This window comes from Elephantulus edwardii, unplaced genomic scaffold, assembly GCF_000299155.1.
Source record: "Elephantulus edwardii isolate Elephantulus edwardi_28Jun2011 unplaced genomic scaffold, EleEdw1.0 scaffold00301, whole genome shotgun sequence".
Lineage (NCBI taxonomy): Eukaryota > Metazoa > Chordata > Mammalia > Macroscelidea > Macroscelididae > Elephantulus > Elephantulus edwardii.
Window position 1 is genome coordinate 2,181,746 of NW_006400051.1, and position 7,202 is coordinate 2,188,947.

The 7,202-nt window shown below is 39.9% G+C and overlaps 1 pseudogene; it reads left to right on the forward strand.

Moving 5' to 3' along the window:
• LOC102849058 overlaps positions 1 to 7,104 on the forward strand; it is a 10,734-nt pseudogene extending 3,630 nt beyond the window's left edge.
• Positions 7,105 to 7,202: the final 98 nt, after the last annotated feature.

Sequence of the window (7,202 nt, forward strand, 5' to 3'; positions counted from 1 at the left end):
CATCTAACATCAGCTACAATATCTCTAGTACCACGACCCCTTCTAAACCAAGCTTGGACTTCCGGTAGTTCTCTGTTGATGTGCTGTTCCAGTCATTTTTGGATAATCTTCAGTAAAATCTTGCTTGCAAGTAGAAATTAAATTCACTACCCTTTGATGAACTCTGGTGGCCTTGTGGTAAGAAATTGCACTGCAATCCCAAAGACACACAGTTTGAAGCTATCAGTTGTTCCACTGGAGAAGGATGGACAATTTCCTCCTTTGCGATTTACTGCCTTTGCAAACCTGCCAGAAGGTCACCTATGGTTTGGCTCTGACTCAGTAGCACACAAGGAAAACAACAATTCTGTCATGGCCTAGTAGTAAGGAACTGCACTGCAATACCAAAGGCACATAGTTCAAATCCACCAGTTGCTCAACAGGAGAAGAATGAATATTATCTTCCTGTGCTATTAACTGTCTCTAAATCTGCTGGAGGGTCTATACGAGTCTGTTCTGACTCTACATCACACAACAAACAACTACTCTTAAGTAAGAACTCTGAAGAAAGATTAATGATTTTAAATAATGATGCTGGAATTGACTATATCATGACTATAGAATGACTCTGTATCCTCCTTCAATCTTCTTTGATTGCTCTCTGAATCATTTAATATTCTGCCCAAAGCATCCTTAAGCATTGCCACTCGAGGCTTGAATTTGTTCTTCAGCTTAAGAAATGCTGAGCAATTCAGGCTGTTTTAATTTTCTGATTCCAGGTCTTTGCATGTTACAATACTTTACTTTGTCTTACCTCATTGCTTTTGAAATAATTTGTTTCAGCTTCTTAATTTCTTGGTTTTTTTCTCTTTGCCTTGGCTTCTCAGCACTGGGCTCTATGAGGAGTGTGGCATCAGGATGAAAGGAAGATTCATCAACAATCTGCATTATGCAGATGACACAACCCTACTTGCTGAAATTGAGGAAGACCTGAAGCACTTGCTGCAGAAGGTCAAGGACTGAAGCCTTTAATATGGATTGAAGCTCAACATTACAAAAACAAAGATTCTCACCACAGGGCCAATAATTAGCAGCATCATGATAGATGGTGGAGAAATTGAGATTGTTAACAGCTTCAGTTTGCTTGGCTCCACAATCAACACTCGTGGTACCAGCAGCCAGAAAATCAAAAGATGAATTGCATAGGGAAAGTCAGAGACCTCTCCAGAGTACTGAAGAGCAACGATGTCAATCTGGAGACTAAGATGCACCTGACGTAGGCCATAGTCTTTGCAATTACTTGGTATGGATCAGAAAACTGGACAATGATTAGGGACGATAGAATTGATGCCTTCGATCTGTGGTCCTGGAGAAGAGTATTGAATATACCATGGACTGCTAGGAAAACAAACGTGTTTGTCCTGGAGTGGGTGAAACCAGGCTGTTCCTTGAAGAGAAGGATTCTGAGGCTTCGTCTGACATGTTTCCGGCGTGTTGCTAGGAGGGACCAGTCCTTGGAGAGGGATCTCATGCTCAGAATAGTGGAGGGACAGCACAAGAAAAGAAGACCCTAGGTGAGATGGATTGATTCAGTGACTGGGGTAATGAGGATAGGTGTGTCAGATTCAATAAGGTTGGCACAGGATAGAATTCAGGGTACATAATGTCTATATACGTTGCAAAATGACTCGATGGCACATAACAATAACAACTTGAAGAATGAATGTGTTGAAAGAAGTATAGTCAGGATGCTCCTTAGAAATAAGGATGGTAATATTTGTCTCATGTACTTTGGATGTGTTATCAGAAGGTACCAGTTCCTGGAGATGGACAAATAAACATCTCCAAGACTGTATACTGCAGTGCATAGTTCCTGGTCACCCCACAGAACCAAAGAGTCTAAAGATCAAGTCCAATGAGTAGGAAGGAGTTCCTGAGCTCAAGACTGACAATCAAGACTCCAGCTTCTTTAAAGTTATTCAACCTACAGGTTGAATCTAGGACACCTACATGCTAAGAATCAAGCAGTTTGCTTAAAACAGGGTACAACAATTCACTCAATCAACAATATTTCTTAGTGTGGGTTGAGGGGTGAAATCTCGATCTTTTTCAAAACACCATGTAGGAAGATGTATTAAGGAAGTAGTTGGTACATGAAACACAGAAAAGGAGTTGGTGGACATAAGGGAGAACTTGTTGGATAAGAAAGTACAGGGGAAGAAATTAGCAGCAGCTAGCAAGTCACAGAGTTGAAAAATGCAGTCAGCTAAGAGATCTTTGTGGTTTGGCATTTTCGGTTCCTGTAGCAGCGCTGTCCAGTATGAAATGCAATGTACCATACATGTGATTTCCAATTTTTGTGTAGTCACATTATTAAACAGAGAAAGATTAAAAGTTAACTTTAATAGCATCTTATGCATCTAAAACATTTGCAGTGTTATCATATTGACATACCATCAGTATATGCCGAACTAAAGAACAGTAATTTCTTAATATACTGTTTAACATGGAAAGAGTCTAGACAGCATTATACTGAGTCAAGTAACTCAGTCTTCTGAGGTCAAATACTGCATAAGACCATATTTAAAAACTGAAGAATAATTGAACAAGACGTTTATAAATGTTGAAATGAAGACAGGAAGGGGCAGAAAAAGGGGAAGAAGGGAAATAACTAGGAGAGCAGAGGTTATGGGTATATGGGGAGGACAGGTAATAAGAAAGATTTTAAATGGAGACTCTAATAGATCGATGATTACTAATTGTACATAATACAATGTATTGTTGTTGTTATTAGGTGCTGTGGAGTTGTAGACAACTCATAGAGACCCTATGAAAGAAAGGCCTGAGCACTGTTCATAGAGTTTCCAGAGGCAAACCATTTCAGAAGTGAATGCCACTCCTGCTTCCAGGCTTGTTAATACAATGTATAGGGAAAACTATATAAAACACAATGTACTTGCTAGAGCACAATATATATCAATGATTGTATGCAGACCAAAAAAATATGAAAAACATTAATTACAGAATTTGCATTCTTTTGATTGTGCCAAAATTTTTAAAAATCCAGTAAGATGTGTACCAGAATTGTATCTTCTCTGTATGTATTCAATCTGAATGTTGAGCAAATAATCTGGAAAGATGGACTATATGAAAAAGAATGTGGCATCAGAATTGTAAGACGATTCTACCACAAGCTACATTATACATAAGTACTACTTAGCTTGCAGAGAGAAGACTTGAAGCACTTAGTGAAGAAGATAAAAGTCTACAGCTTTCAATATGAATAAAATCTCAACAATAAGAAAACAAAAATCTTCACCAATAAACCAACACACAATGTCAGGGTAGAGAGAAAAAAGATTGAAGTTGTCAAGAATTTAATTTGGCTCCCAAATCAATATCCATGGTAGCAGCCTTCAAGAAATCAAAAGATAGGTTGTTTTGGGAAAATATGCTGCCAAGGACTTCTTTAAAGTACCAAAGAATAAGGATGTTATTGTTCTTAAGTGTCATAGAGTCAGAGGCAACTCATAGTGACCCTATGAACAAAAGACCTGGACCCCTGTATAACTTTTGTCCTTTCTCCAGGTTCATAAGGTTTCCAGAGGTAAGCTATTATGGAAAAGGATGCCACTCCTGCTTCCAAGCTTGTTTTAGTCAGGAAGCTCCACCAAACACTGTCCACTGTGGGTAATTATTCTCTCATTTGACACATCAGTGTCACAGAATTCAGCTTCAAGCACTCATGAGTTACCTTTGTACAGTAAGTGGACATAATAGGGTTACAAATGTGGGCCTGATCCAAACCATGGTCTTTCAATTACTTCCTATGGATATGAAAGCTGGCCAGTGAATAAGGCTAACAGAAAAATTGATGGTTTTGAATTATGGTGTTGGAGAACAACCCATGGGCTGCCTAAAGAATAAACAAGTCTATCTTGGAGCAAGTACAATCAGAGTGATTCGTAGAGTCAAAGATGGTGAAACGTTGGCTCATCCATTCTTTGAGCACGTTGTCAAGGGGTATAGCCTTTGATGGAGAGTTAGCAAAAGAGAAAAATACTCTTAATGAAATGAACTGACACAATGAATGTTACAACAGGTTCAAGTATATCAGAGATAATGAGAATGATTCAAGGTAGGGTGAGTTTCTAATATGTTGTATTATGAGTCACTCTTGAGTTATTGACAGCACAGAACAACAACAAGGTTTCAAAATCTGATGTGTACTTTCCATTCCCAGAATATAGCATTTGCACATTTCAAGTGCTAGCTAGTGGTTATTGTTTTGGACAGTGAAACTTTAGTTCAATAAAGTTTATCTTCTGTGGACTTGGGTTTAAATGATATTTGAGGACAGTGCTGTCAATGAGTGGGGAAAAAATTGAGAAGTATTATGAGGAAACAAATAGAACCACTCAACTTCCACAGTAATATTGGCTTCTCTAAACAGTAGAATTCTTCTAGGACTTCAAGAATTTGTGTTTGATTTACCAAAAATCTTATCCTAAGTCAAAACAGTACCACATTTCCTAAAGCCTGCTGGGATGCTGATGTTATTTCAAATACCTTCAGATTACTCATGGTAAAAAATATCAATTGAGCTCCAAGATTGAGCTCTGAAATTAAAACAAACTTTAAAGAACTGTCTGGAAAAGTAACTTCTAAAAACAAGCCAAGGAATATGGATCACAAGATAATATTGTATTGTCCCATATAATGCTAAGAGGTGAGCGTCCTAAATCAGAAGACACTCATTGCCAAAAAAATAAGGTCCAAGGAAGTAATGAAATGCTAATTTGCATGTTTCAGCAAGCAGATACAGCCATAGACGTGCTCACCAGGCTGTGCCAAGAAATGCAGAAGGCAGCTATCTGACTAACTGACTGGAAGATATCCATATTTGTTCTTATTTCCTCAAAAAAAGATGATACAAAAGAATGTGGAGTTATCAAAAATATAATTAATACTAAAGTCAAATAAAAGCCTGCTGACAATAATTTAAAAAAAAACTACTGCATGGGTGACCCTGGAGGACATTATGCTGAGTGAAATATCTCTGTCACAAAGGACAAATATTGCATGGTGCCACTGTTGTAAAACAGGACTGACATCAGGGTTGAGGGGAGACTGAGAAAGATGGGATAAATAATTTATACTGCATCGAAACAGATGAGGGAGAAAACTGTTTAAAAGGGATATGTGATTAGGTATTTTTGTCATGACAGGAGTCCAGAACAAAGGCTGTATAGTGGAGTGGACCTGGGCGGAGGGATTGTAAAATAATAAAATAATTATTCTTTTAGTTTTCAAAAAGAAGAGTGTGGGCAGGGAGAAAAGTGAAACAATGAAATAATGGAAATCTAAAGTCTGTAAATTTTCATTGAAATTAATAATGAAAAAAATGTTAAAATTTTTAAAAAGACCTACTAGAACAATATATTGACAGGGAAATGCCAGAAATTCAATCTGGATTTAGAAAGGGCTGTAGAACCAGAGGTATCACTGCTGGTATTAGATGGATCTTGGGTGAAAGTAGAAAATAAAGAGAAGGATGTGTATAAATGTTTCATTGACTATGCAAAGGCATAGTCTGAAAGGAAAATTAAAAAAAAAAAAAAATAATGTCCCCAAACCCAAGTATTGTAGGAACCAATACCTTTGATCTGTATTGTAAAAACTTATACCTTTGATCTGTATTGTAAGAACTTATACCTTTGATCTTGTGTGAATGTTTATGTTCCAGGAACTAGCTGACCACAAACTGAAGAAACAATTAGTGGCAAAAACCATATTTTAACTAACATCAGCAGCAGGCACCTGACCTAAAATTGAACTTCTCCTTTTCCAAAGAGCCAATGAGCTATCTCTACGCCAAAGAACCCCTAAACCTAGTATAAATTCCCTTGCTTTTTGGGGCTCGGGGTCGACTTCCCTGTCTCTTATGTGAGATATAAGTCATCCCGAAGCTACGTCAATAAAGCCTCTTGTGATTACAGAAAGTGGATCTGGTGTGAGTTGCTCGGGGTCCCGCCCAGTCTGGGAAAAGCCCTAGTTTAGGGTCTTTCATTTGGGGGGTCGTCCGGGATCGAGCAGCCACCCCCACAACCTGCCAGCCAGCCACTTGGAGGTAAGAGGATCCTCTAGAATTTCTTTGTTTCTTTGTTTCTTTGTCTGTGTGGCATCGCCAAACCTGTGTGTTCGTAAGTCCGTTTTATTTTCAGCTTACTTTCAGTTTGTGACTGTGGCAAAAGCAGATGTGCTTGAAAAAAACCACAAGTCACGGCCCAGAGGGAGACGTCCCTTTGGGTGGATTCCGGATCCAGAGGTTTTAATAGTCTCCGGTCCGTCTGAGGGACTTAGAGTGTCCCGCCGGAGAGGAGGGGCCTGGAGGGCTCTCCCGTCTGAAGCAGCTTTCAATTGGTTGTTGCGAAGAGAGCTTCTTGTGTGTCTTGTATTTCTTGTGAGTGTCTGCTGTGTTCTGTGGGCGACTAAAATGGGACCGAATCTAACGACACCCCTTTCCTTGACTTTAGGACATTTTTCTGACGTAAGAACTAGGGCTAATAATCTCTCCGTTAACGTTAAAAAAAAAGACCTTGGCAAACCTTCTGTAACTCTGAGTGGCCTGCTCTGAGAGTCGGTTGGCCACCAGAGGGCGCATTTGACCTAACAATCATTTTGGCGGTTAAAAATCTTGTTTTCCAAGAAGGACCAAACGGGCATCCTGACCAACAGCCAAACATCATCGTGTGGCAGGATTTAGTGCAGAATCCACTGCCGTGAGTAAAACCTTGGATTTTGAAGAACCATACCACCCCTCCACGCGCATTAGCCCTAAAAGCCCGAACTTCTGAGTCCAGAGTTCCTCTGGCCCCAGAAGCTGCACCATCACCACCACCCAAAATTTATCCTGAGATTGAAAATCCACCTGAGTGGCCTGAAATGTGCCACAATTCTCCCCCATATCAGGGCCAGGTTGATACCGGTTCCCCCATCCCCACGAGTGCCCCCCAGGGACCAGCACGGGGGACTCGCAGTCGGAGGGGTCTAGAGAGCCCAGATTCCACTGTGGCTCTCCCCTTACGAGCCTACGGAGGGCCCCCACAGCCAGAACAACTATAACCCCTCCAGCACTGGCCATTTTCCTCTGCTGACCTCTATAATTGGAAGACTAACCATCCTTCCTTTTCAGATAACCCCACAGGGCTTATTGGACTAAT